At 33.6% G+C, this 13,779-nt stretch overlaps 1 long non-coding RNA gene across 1 annotated transcript; it reads right to left on the reverse strand.

Annotated features, from left to right (window-relative positions):
- Positions 1–1,764: 1,764 nt before the first annotated feature.
- On the reverse strand, positions 1,765–7,777 carry LOC120243783. The gene is made up of 2 exons (XR_005531393.1): positions 7,591–7,777; positions 1,765–3,561 (listed from the first exon to the last, which is right to left on the reverse strand). It is a non-coding gene; the product is annotated as an uncharacterized LOC120243783 (long non-coding RNA).
- Positions 7,778–13,779: the final 6,002 nt, after the last annotated feature.

Here is a 13,779-nt window from a genome sequence, read left to right on the forward strand (position 1 = left end):
TTACTTCTACCACATTTCTTTAGCCAAAGTAAGTCACAAGACCAAACAAACAAACAAAAAGTAAAAAAGTAGGAATAAAGTCTTTTTTTTTTAAATGAAGTATAGGTGGCATACAATGCTATATTAGCTTAAGGTGCACAACATAGTGATTTGACAATCATATACATTATGCAATGCTTATCATAGTAAGTATAGTGACTTTCTGTCACCATACAAAGATTTTACAATATCATTGACCAAATTCCCTATGCTGTAATTTCATCCCAATGACTTATTTATTTTATAACTGAAAGTTATGATGAAAGAAGATACAATGTCATATCAACCAGGGTTACTGATTAAGAGAGAAAAATTGCAGCTTTTTTTTTTTGTAAACTACTACAGATAATAATTCATTAATAGAAAAGTACAAGATGTGGGTTAGCTTTGAAAGGAAAGATAAAATCCTACATTGAGTTTCAGGCCATACCTGAACGATCTGGAAACTCAGTAAGTTCAATTCAGGAAAGGTAAAGCAACTTGCACAATATTATATAAATACTTTAAGACAGGTTACATCTAGAACATAGGACTAGATCTGGAATCCAACATTCTTGCTGTTAATTTATTAATTTATTAGAAGACATTTCAAGAGGACCAAATGATCAAATGTCATTCATTCAACTTGATTCATTTTTTCTTGATTTTCTCTCTTCTCTCTTTCCCCCCTCTTTCCTTCCTTTCATTCTTCCCTTCTTTTCCTCAATTTCCAGTATATATTTACTACAAAACATGTGCTAGATTTTATAGATATGTTCAAAAGAACTAAACTTTGCCTTATTTCAAATTGGTTATATAAAATTAAATTATGATATAATATAATTAGAAAGAACACTGGACACCCTTCTCACTTAGGAAGATATTTATCTGTTTTGAGCTTCAAGTTGGTCATAATCTAGTCAACCAGTTTTATTTAACCTTTGGCAAATAAATGAATACCACAGAGCAGACTGAATATAATTAATTGCAAACTGGCTTTTGTAACTTAATCAAGCATTCTACTCCTGAAGCACAAATTTAAATTTTTTGTGTGGCTGCTAATTAGCATACATGAAGTCTATGCTTTAGTTGACTAATAATAAGTAACGGAGCAGGAGACTGCTGTTGTTTACCATTATCATAATAGTTGTAATGTCAATGTTTTATATCTCAACTAAAAAGGGTTTTAGAGGTGTAATGTTTCATTGGGGATAGGTATGACTAATTTTTTAAAAAACAAAGATCATCTTGTCCAGTAAAAGCAAAATGGAAACAAGCTAATTAAATATGAAAAATAATTTCAAACACGTGCAGTACTTATTTAAGAAATAAAATCCACAACTCACTCCATGTTAAGAAATTAATTCATTTAGTGGTGTTGATATGTGAGCATCTGTCTTGAGTGAATACTTGGTGAAGATGGAAGTTCAGATTTACTTCTATTGAATATTGTTGTCTAAAGAGGAGTGCTTATAAAGAGAAGGTCATCTTGTGTCTCTTGGCAGTATTAAAAATGTATACCCTCAACCTCAGCTGAAGTTATTGCAGTTTACTCATTTATCTAGTATATATGAAAGTTCTTCATAGATTCCTATGTTTTTGATGATCCTGACACTTATAAATATCTATTTAACATATTTTATAAACATTTCAATTAATGTTTAATTTATACGCTTATATTTATATATTTCAATTCAAGTGTTTAATAATTAAAATTATGCAGGTAATACAAAAGGCTCCAAGTAATAAGGTCACTTTCATTCTTTATTTATGGTTAAATATAAAACATGTACCAAAAAAGTCAAATAAGAAAGGAGGCTCATTGTTTAAATATAAAGGACAAATCTGCATAGTATTTATGTTTTTTTATACTCCTTTCCTAGTGTGTAAAATTAAGAAATTACTATATCTACCCTCAAAGGTAGAGAAGCATATACTTTTCCTAATATGTTTTGGTCTGCCTTATCTTTTTAAACAACATGTTAATTAACTATGTTAATATATATCTAAGAATCTATTGTGTAGAGAATATATTAATTTTTATTATTTATTTTCAACCCGTTCTTTAATAGGTTAATACTAACTTTGGTGCCTCTTACTACTTATATACATTTTATCCTCAGACAGATTTGTATAAGTTTGACCATATCAAAAACTGAATTAACAACTTCCAAGGAAGAAGGTGGAGTAAGAGAATCATAGCTCACCTCATCCCACAGATACTCCTAAATATCACCCACATTAGTTAAATAACCCAGAAAATGACTTAAAGCCTGGCAGAACAGATCTCCATAGCTAAATGTGGAGAAGGCGCCACATGAAAAAGGGTAAAAAAGGTGAAGACATGATCTTCTTGGGAGACTGTTCATGGGAGGGATGGACCCCAAAGGCATGGAGAAGGCTATGCTACACATTCTAAGCATGGGAGACGAAACTGGGAAGATGAATCTCTATAACAGTTGGCTGTGAAAACCACAGGGACTTAACATAATGAGTTCTTATAACTAGTGAAACTTAACACATGAACTTTAAAAAACATCAGGGTTGGCTCTGGGAGAGTTTGAGGGTGATAGGAAACTTAATCCCTGCCCTTAAAGAGACAAAAAACAGCCATGCTAAGATATAGCTAAGAAAGAGCAGGTTGAAAAATGCCTGGGTTATACAGGAAGACTTATTTACTAAATTCAGAACATGTGGTGGAGGGGCAGGGATCTTCAAGAGAGTTCTCCAAAAACAAAAAAGCTGGTGAATGCCATTTCCCTAGCCTCAACCCACAGCCTAGATCCATGGACACTTGCTGTAACCAGGCCAGCAGGAACTCTCTCCACATAGCTTGTTAACACAGCAGCATATCTCAGCCCTGCACTTTCCTGTGGACCCACCTCCTGCAACCCAAATGGGGCAATTCTTTGAAGTGGCTACAGGTCTCCTCTCAGAGCAGACGAGTGCAAGCCTTACTAATACCACGTACTCTACCATAGTCGTCTTCCTGTGGACCACCTCATCCAACAGGCCCTCAGCAGGAGTCCATCTAAAGTAGCACCACAAGCCTGGAAGTTTCAGGCAGCAACACTCCAAAATGACTCATACCCTGAGGAGAGGAAAGTATAACCACAAGAACTGGTTCAACTGTGGTCCCAGCAGTAAGCTGGGGTCAGACATTTAGTCTGATCTGGCTGCAGGACCCACCCACCTACAAAAGCTTCTCAGGGCACAAAACAGGGAGGGCACCCTGAAGTTTGATGCAACCGCAGTAAGGGCAAATGACTGGTCTGATCCAATTCAAGCCCAAGGAGTCCCCAGATTGGCTCATTAATGATACAGGAACCAAACCCTGCCCACACCAACCAAAGAGATCCATTAGAGATGACTGGACTAAATACAGATGTGGCTCAGCCACAACAGTAGGGTGCACAAAACACACATAATAGAACCATTGAAACACCAGGTTATGAGCAACAGGGCATATTGCACTTCAGGGCACTGCAGGACCTCTTCTTCATAAGGCCATTCTCTTCAAAAGCAGGAGATATGCTGACTTTCCTAAAACACAGAAGCAGACATGAAGAGTTAGACAAAATGAGGAGACAGAGGAATATATTCCAGATGAAAGAACAGGACAAAACCACAGCAAGAGACTTAAGTGAAACAGAGATAAATAATATGCCTGGTAGACAATGTAAAGTAAATGATCATAAAGACACTCAGTGGGCTTGAGAAAAGTGAAGGATCTCAGTGAGACCTTCAACAAAGAGGTAAAAAACATAAAAAAGAACCAATCAGTGATGAATAACTCAATAACTGAAATTAAAAAAACACTAGAGGGAGTATATAGTAGACTAGAGGAAGTACATACCTATTAATAATTTGAATGTAAATGGCTTAAATACTCCAATCAAAAGATATAGGGTGATAGGATGGATAAATAGCAAGACACACCTATATGCTGCTTAAAAGAGACTCACTTCAGATCTATAGACCCATGCAGATTGAAAGTAAAGGCATGAAAAAGCAGTTATCAGACAATAAACTATTTAGAAAAAAATAAAATTAAAAATTTTAAAAATTAAAAAAAGCATTTATCAGGCAAATGGAAGGGAAAAGAATTTATTCATTTCTTCTAGGTTTTCTAATTTGTTAGCATTTAATTTTCATAATATTCTCTTATAATACCTGGTGTTAGTTCTTACTTCTCTTTAATTTCTGATTTTATTTATTCACTTGTCCCCTCTCCTGTTTGTCTTTTGTTTTCTGTTTTTTGTTTTTATATATCTAGCTAAAGATTTATCAGTTTTGTTGATCAATAGATGACAATTTTGTGACAATAGATGCAAATAATAGATGCAAAATTTCTCAACAAAATATTAGCAAATTGAATCCAACAAAATATTTAAAAAAATCATTCACCACAATCAAGTAGAATTTATTCCTGAGACGCACAGGTTGTTCAGTATTCACAAATCAATCAACAAGACACATCACATCAACAAGAGAAAGTATAAAAACCATATAATCTTTTCAATAGATGCAGAAAAGTCATTTGACAAAGTACGATATCAATTCATCATAAAAAAATTCCAGCAACAACAACAAACTCAACAAAATAGATTTAGAGGAAGCATTACTTGAACATAATAAAGGCCACATATGAAAAACACACAGCTAGCATCACGCTCAATGGTGAAAAAGTGTGGGGTTTTCCCATAAGATCAGCAACAAGACAAGGATGTCCACTCTCACCTTTTATTCAACATAGTACTGGAAGTCCTAGTCACAGCAATCAGACAACAAAAAGAAATAAAAGGCAGCCAAATCAGTATGGAAGAAGAAATACTTTCACTATGTGAGGATGAAATGAAACTATATAGAAAAAAACCTAAATACTTTACCCAAAAATACTAGACTTATAAATGAATTCTGTAAGGTCATAGGATACAAAATCAAAATACAGAAACCCATTGCATTTCTCTACACTAATAATGAAGTAGCAGAAAGAGAAATTAAGAAAACAGTCCCATTTACAATTGCATAAACTTAACCAACGAGGTAAAAAACTTGTACTCTGAAAACTATAAGACATTGATGAAAGAAATTGAAGACAACACAAAGAAATTGTAAGACATTTCATTCTTATGAATTATGAGAAAAAATATTGTTAAAATGTCCATCTTATCCAAATAATTCAAGGATTTAATTCAATCCCTATCAAAATACCAACAGATTTTTTTCACAAAACTAGAACAAATAATCCTAAAATTTGTATGGATTCACAAACGACCCCAAAATAGCCAAAGTGATTTTGAAAAAAAACAAGAGGTATCACAAATCCCAGATTTCAAGATATACAACAAAAATATATTAATCAATATAATATGGTACCAACACAAAAATAGCTCAATGAAACAGCATAGAGAACCTAGAAATAATCCCAATTTATATGGTCAGTTAACCTATGACAAAAGAGGCAAGAACATAGAATGGGGAAAAGTATTTTCAACAAATAGTGTTGGAAAAATTGGACAGCTCTATGCAAACTGGACCACTTTCTTCTGGCATACACAGAAAGAAGCTCAAAATGGATAAAGACTTAAGTGTGAGTCCTGACCATGAAAATCCTAGAAGACAGCACAGGTAGTAATTTCGTGGACATTGGCCCTAGAAACATTTTTTTTCTAGATATGTTTTCTAAGGCAAAGGAAACAAAGCAACAATAAACTATTGAGACTTCATCAAAATAAAAAGCTTCTTTCCTTCAGTGAAGGAAACAATCAACAAAACAAAAACAATATACTGAATAGGAGAATATATTTCTGAATGATATGTCTGATAAGAGGTTAATACCCAAAATATGTAAAGAACTTATGCAACTCAACATCAAAAAAAATACTCCAATTAAAATATGGGCATAAGATATGAACAACATTTCTTTAAAGAAGACAGATGGCCAACAGATGCATGAGAAAATACTCAACATCACTCATCATCAGGGGAGTGTAAATCAAAACCACAATGAGATACCACCTCACACCTGTCAGAATGACTAAAACTGTAAGAAATAACAAGTCTTGGGGAGGATGTGGAGATAAAGGAACCATTGTGCACTGTTGGTGGGAATGCAAGCTGGTGCAGCCACTGTTGAAAACACTATGGAGTTTTCTCAAAAAGTTAAAAATAGAAATACCATATGATCCAGTAATTCCACTATTGGGTATTTAATCAGAGACTATTAAAACACTTATTTGAGAAAATATGTACACCCTGATGTTTTTTTACAGTGTAGAGTATTCAAATTTTGGAAACAACTTACTGTCTATCCACAGATTAATGGATACAGAAGTAGTATATATACATAAAGAAAAATTTCTCTGCCATAAAAAGAATGATTTATTTTTCCCATTTGCAACAGCATGGAAGCATCTAGAGGGTATAATGCTAAGTGAAATAAGTCAATCAGAGAAAGGCAAATATCATTTGATTTTCCTCATATATGAAATTTAAGAAAAAGTCAAATGAACAAAGGAAGAAGAGACAAGCCACAAAACAGAGTCTTAAATATACAGAACAAGTCAGTGGTTACCAGAAGTGAAATAGGTAGGGGGATGGGCGAAGTAGGGGATTAAGAGTGATGAGCACTAAATAATATACAGAATTGTTGAATCACTGTATATTTTACCACCTAAAACTAATATAACATTGTGTGTTAATTACACTAGAACTTTTAAAACCAAAAGAAAAGACAAAGAAGAAAAGATATACTAATGAAGAGACCCTTAACAACACCTACCTGAAGTCAGAAGGAAGAAATCAGAATTTAAACAGTGTTCTGCTTCTCAATTAGGGGAAATAACTTTAATCAGTTAGTACTTAGTGGGTTTCTATTTCCTATTACTTATACGAAGTAAGATATGTTTTAGTTGCATAGAAGATTAATAGGTAAATGGTTTGCAGTATTTAACCACAATTTTCCATATTAAAATTAGCAGGAAGGAGGGAGGATGAAGTTAAGTAGATGAGGGGAAGAAAGAGGAAGGAGAGGGAGAGGAGGAGGTAGAAGGGGAAGAGATGGAGAAGAGCAGAAAGAGAAGAAATATTCTATTGCATGATCTGTTCATTATGCTTCTAGCCTTTGACTACATGAATTATATGAAGGGGATAGGTTATGGGAGAGAATCCACCTGGAAAGCCCGAGAATTCTACAAGAACTTCAAAAGTACTTATAGTAAGCTTTGAGTTATAACAGAAAACATCCACATTTTTACTACATGATTAATTCACATGAACATCATGGAAATTTTGCTATTCCAACCTAAAATGGCATTATTGTTGCATTATTTAAGATTAGTAAGTTCTCTTATGAAAGATAGAAGAAACAAATTGGGATGATAAATAAAACTTAGAATAGATAATAAGTAGTTTGTGAGAATTGTTAGACATATATAGTAAGTTAAGCCTAAGTGTGTCAAACATAGATGGGAAGGGAGAAAAGTATCAAGCAAATATTAAATAGTCATGGAACACTAAATATTCATCAAACTTTGCTGATGCTCATTCTGGCCCCATTTTATCTCTTACCTGAGATATGTATGCCAATAAAATCCAGGGATGTTTGGCAAGTTGTCAGTGAGTTCCATCTACTGGCCAGGAGTCACTGGACCTTGGCTTGTCTGCTGTATAAAGTGAGTGTTGCCTTCGGGGCTTTTACTGAACCTCTTGTTCAGTAAAGCCTAGACTCAGGTTCCTGGAACCCCACGAGCAAGGAAGCCTGATATGATAGATAGAGGAAAGGATATATAAACACTCTGTAACACTAGATCTGTGGTCTTCCATTCTGCTTGCTCTATTTTGTAAGGTTTTTTTTAACCCACTTTTTCTCTTTTGATTTGCTGTATGATTTAACAGAACATATAAATTGAGCATATTTCTTTAGTCTGATAAACTTTCTTTTTAAATTTATTATTTATCTTTAGATAGAGAGAGAGCATGTGTGAGTGGAGTAGAGAGTCAGAAAGAGAGAAAAGAGAGAATCTTAAGCAGGCTCATGCTCAGCCTGAGCCCAATACAGGGCTCAATCCCATGACCCTAAGATCAGGACCTGAGCTGAAATCAACAATCAGACTTTCAATCACTGAGCCACCCAGGCACCAAGACTGATAACCTTTCTCCCATGGCCTCAGGTTTAATTTGCTTATAATACACTGAGACTTCAAGAATACATCCTACAACATGAGATATAATTGAATCCATCTGGTGATGTTTATGGATTAGTGAAAAATGCCAATTGGTTTCTCACATTCATATTAGGCTTTTTTTGTTTTTTTAAAACAAGAATAGTTTAACCACAACTCAGTGAACTACTGCTGGCCAATGATACCAGTATTTATTTTGTTTTGTTTGAATCAATTATTACCAAAATGTCTCAATTATATGCTTAATTCCCTGCATGTCAAAATGTTTACCATCTTCAAACATTTGTCATATAAAAGTCTCATCAAAAGTCCATGCCCCTAAAGCAGTTTCTCTTTCTTTTACAATGTAATGTTTTCCTAGATGCTCTAACATTTTGAAGGGGGCAGTAGTCTCATGTGTGACATAGTAATAGATCTCCTAGTGCTATATGATGAATGCTTCCATCCTCAGACAGAAAAATAGAAATTGGTGTTTCCCTCTCAACCTCTTCACCTCTCCTCTCCATCATCTCAGTATACAGACTCTGAGATGAACATAAAACATTTCCTCATTATGTGTAAGTAAGTTTGAAATGTATAAACAAGAATTGCTGGAATACCACATCACATATGAATAATGAAAGAAAAGCCAAATTTCCAGCTACATCAGACAGTTCCATTACTCACTAAGTCATTTTCAGGCAGTAAAATTTATGTTTAAAATGCTAAATTAATGGAACTAAGTTGCTCTAGACTATTGAAAATAACACACACAAAATAAATATTTTAGATCCTCAGTTGATGTGTTTGAATAGGTGATTAAGCAGAAACGAATTCAAGTGTCAAGGAAATAAAATTTATTCTTAAATAGAGTCTTTATGAAGAATCTGGAGCTTAGAATAGATAAATTAAAAAATCCAATCTTCGATACTTAATGTACTATGGACTCTTATAATTTAACCTTAAGAATTTGATTAAAAATTTTAAGCAGAGACACAAGACACCTGTATATATCCGTCTGCCAAATAGTTCCCCTCTGTGAAATTTTTTATCTTTTTTTAAGTTTTTATTGAGAAAGGATAGGCTTACAACAGTAAGAAATGAAGGGATCTCCAGCACAGTCTAGCAAAGCAGCCAAATCTCCACTTGAACAAAGGGGGATGGAGGTTATGTCTAGTTAGCCGTTAGGTTCAGATTATTCAGTAAGTTAATTTTTTGATCTACATGTTACTCTTCATGGACTATTTTCAGGTATAGCAAACTTTTTACAAACTTTAACATTGGATGACAACATTATTATAGGTTGTATATTTTGCCATGTTACACTCTATATTTTCTGTGCACATGGCAATTTGGTTGTTTAAAAATAAAAATAAAAATAAAAAATTTATCTATATAATGACATTCTAGCTATACATGAAGAACTATTATTTTGCATTCTGTTCCATGTTTTTACACCATATAAGCAAAAATTATTTAAATAATAAATTATTATAAATTATTTAAATGGTGTATTTAATTAAATTTAAATTATTTAAATAATTTTTTAAACAATTAAATTAAAATATAAATAATCAAATGGTACCAGTCTTTATCAACCAACAATTTTTAAAAGAACTTTCTTTTCCATTTGATTGAGATGACTAGGGCCTTGAAGTAACAAGTGACTCTGTAATGATATCATGCCTTAGGCACACCAAATTGTTTTGTTTGTTTTGTTTTGTTTTGTAGAACTCACAAAGCGAATGTCTCTAGTATAGATAGTTAATATCAATTGGGTTGATGGAATAGAAATTGAATCATTTACAATTTAATGCCTTATTTATAAGGCTAAATTAAATGTAAATTTAGTTGAAGAAAACAGATTGCAATCCTTTAACAATGAAATAATCTACCAATTATGAAATAACTTAAAATCTAAGATGATAGATATATATCTTTCTTCCACTGATGGATTATGAAATAGTGCTTCCTTCTTAATTGGTTTGGTTTTCCAATTAAACAATCAGTAGCTATTTAGCAAATGCCTACTATATGTACCATGTAATAGTTTAAAGTAGTTCAATTTTCTAAACTACTAATAAGCTTCCAGTTAGGTAAATATGTTATATATATTTATGTTATGTAAATAGCTAGTATGATTTCTTTTTTTTAAATTTTTAAATGTTTTATTTATTTCTGAGAGAGAGAGAGAGAGAAAGAGAGAGAGAGACAGCGTGAGCAGGGGAGGGTCAGAGAGAGAGGGAGATACAGAACCTGAAGCAGGATCCAGGCTCTGAGCTAGATGTCAGCACAGAGCCCAATGCAGGGCTCAAACCCATGGACCATGGAATCATGACCTGAGCCAAAGTCAGATGTTTAACATATTGAGCCACCCAGGCACCCTGCTAGTATGATTTCTAAAGAGGTTATTTAGCTCTAATTTTCTAAAATCTCATGTATACCTAATAATTCTTGAGGAAAAATATTAAAAATACTATTCACAGATTAACTTTCTTAAGCATTATTCAAAAAGTTTTTATCGACTGATATGTGACACAATTATTGTCAATGAAGCAAGGTAAATCCTCTTTCTGAAATTCATTCTAAAAAAATGTATTATTAAAAGTTAATTCTGAGGTGCTTGGGTGTCTCAGTAGGTTAAGCATCTGACTCTTGATATCAGCTCAGATAGAGATCTCTGGGTTGTGGGATCAATACCTGTGTTGGGCTCCACACTGAGCCTTGGGCATGCTTGGGATTCTCTTTCTCCTTCTCTCCTACCTGTGCACATTCTCTCTCTCTCACTCTCAAAAGAAATAACTAAACTTAAAAAAATTTAAGTAAATAAAAGTTAATCCCTTTCTAAATGAGTTAAACCTTGAGTCTGGGATTCATAGACTTACACTCACATTGAGGACTTTATTCACCTTAGAGAAGGCCATTTCACAATTGTTTCTTCAGTGGTTCCTCATTTATAGAATAAAAACCAAAATCCTTTTTCTGACATCAAATGAATGCAACATAATTCCTTCAGCTTATTTTGCACCATTTCAGTTTAGGCATTCTGTCTAAAGCAAAACTCAAATAGTGAGTGATTTTTATTTATAAGTTTTAAGAGATTTTATTTTTAAGGAAATTTTAGGTTCATAGTAAAATTAATCAGAACATACAGAGATTTCCTAAATAACTCCTGTTCCCACATATGCTTAGCCTCCTCCACTACCAAAATCCTACAACAATATGGTACATTTGTAACAGTTTATGACCCACATTAAAACATCATTATCATTCATTAGGATTCACTCTTGGTGTTCTACATTCTATGGGTTTTGACAGATATATAATGATATGTATTCACTACAATAGTATCATACAAAATAGTTTCACAGCCCTAAAAATTCTCTCTATTTCTTGTATTTATCCCTCTTTGTCCCTTAACCTCTGATAACCACTGATCCTTTTACTGTCTCTGTAGTTTGCCTTTTTCAAAGTGTCATATAATTGGAATATATATACAGCATGTTGTCTTTTCAGATTGGCTTCTTTCACTTAGCAATATGATTTAAGTTTCCTCAATGTATTTTCATGGCTTGATATATCATTTTCTTATTTAGTGCTGAAAATATTCCACTAACTGGATGTACAATTTATTTTTCCATTCACTGATTGAAGGTCATCTTGGTTGCTCCTAAGTTATGGCAATAATAAATAAATCTACTCTAAGTATCTGTGTTCCAGTGTTTTATGGGCTTAGGCTTTTAACTCATTTAAGTAAATATCAAGAAACGTATTTTCTGGATCTTATGTTAAGAATATGTTTTATTTGGGGTGTCTGGGGTGGCTCAGTCAGTTGAGTGTCTGACTTGGCTCACTCATGATCTCACAGTTTTTAAGTTTGAGCCCTGTGTTGGACTCTGCACTGACAGTGAGTAAATTGCTCAGGATTCCCTCTCTCTCTCTCTCTCTCTCTCTCTCGATCTCTGCCCTTGCCTTACTCGTGCTTTCTCTCTCTTTCCCAAAATAAATAAATAACAAAAAGAACATGTTTAATTTTATAAAGAAACTTCCAAATACTATTCCAACGCCGATGTACCTGAATGGTACAGCACTGAATGAAAGAAGCAGTGAATGAAAATTCCTGTTACTCCAAATACTGGTCATCATTTGGTGTTGTCAGTTTTCAGATCTTTGCCATTCCAGTAGGTGGATAATGGTATTGATTATCGTTTTAATTTGAAATTGCCTAATGACATATGATGTGAAGCTTTTTCACATGCTTATTTGCTATATGTATATCTTTTTGGTGATGTCTTTTTGTCCAGTCTTTTACCCATTTTTTAACTGAGTTATTTGTTTTCTAATTTTTGAGTTTTAAGAGATCCCTGTATATTTTGGATGAGTCTTTGATAAGATATGCCTTTTACAATTATTTTATCCCAGTTTGTAATTTGTCTTCTCATTGTATTTATAGTAGTTTTTGCAGAGTCTTTTTTATTTTAAATAAAATCTAAATAATCATCTTGTAATAGATTGTGCCTTTGATATTATGTCTAAAAATTCATTGCCATACTCAAGGCCAATTGAATTTTACCCCTGTATTTTCTTCAAGGATTTTTATAGTTTTGCTTTTACATTTAGGTAGATGAACCATTTTGAGTTAGTTTTTATGAGGGGCATAAAGTTTATGTGTATGTATGTATGTGTGTATGTATGTGTGTGTGTATGTATGTACGTGTGTACAGTGGCTGTTCAGTTGTTTCATTCCATTGTTTGAAAAGACTATTTTTGTTCTATTGTATTGCCTTTGCTCCTTTATCAAAAATCAGTTGGCTATATTTATGGGTGTCTATTTCAGGGCTCTCCATTCTATTTAATTGCTCTATTAGGCAGTACTCAATTGTGCCCATAGAGAGGACTATGAACATACTACTTATCTCTGCTCATAGTCTTATTTATGTCATAGTAGATATCCTTTCAGTGTGTATCCAAAACAATACTGCAGCCCTACCACCTTCCTTCTCACTAACTAAATATCTGCTGTACCCTAAAAGACTGACCATTTTTCCAATTAGGCTGGTGTCTCTGGTCCTGGTACCTGGAGGCTTATTGTTTCTACTCTCCACTCGTTGTCAAATGATGAAGGAACAATGTTATTTATTTTGCTGCTATTCATTGTCCTGCTGAAACTCAAAAATGTAAATTAAGGCTTTAAGTTGCTGAGACAAATGAGACTCTTGCCCCTCAAATCAAATAACCTGGTATTTCCATCTGGAATAGATAGGGTCCAAATTATTGTGGTTCTCTGAGTATCCACTGGCTGTTCAATGATGCAGGACTGTGTATCTTCATGGGATTCCCACAATTCACAGGGCTGATGTTACTCTATGGGAAGGGAGAGTATTTATCTTTCTATATTTGCACATTAACTCCAACTAGGCTAACAGCTAACCACCCATCTTGTCCTCTCTTGATCTTAGAGTAATAGACTAGAAAATGTCTTCCCTGAGGTTAGAACTTCAGAGTTCTCAAAATTACTTTTGGGTTTTTTTTGGGGGTCACCTTTCTAGATCTTTGTGAACCTATATATTAGGTCTCTCATTCTTCTTGAGTTAAG

The sequence above is a fragment of the Hyaena hyaena genome, unplaced genomic scaffold (assembly GCF_003009895.1).
Source record: "Hyaena hyaena isolate Hyena2069 unplaced genomic scaffold, ASM300989v1 scaffold_368, whole genome shotgun sequence".
NCBI classification, from domain to species: domain Eukaryota; kingdom Metazoa; phylum Chordata; class Mammalia; order Carnivora; family Hyaenidae; genus Hyaena; species Hyaena hyaena.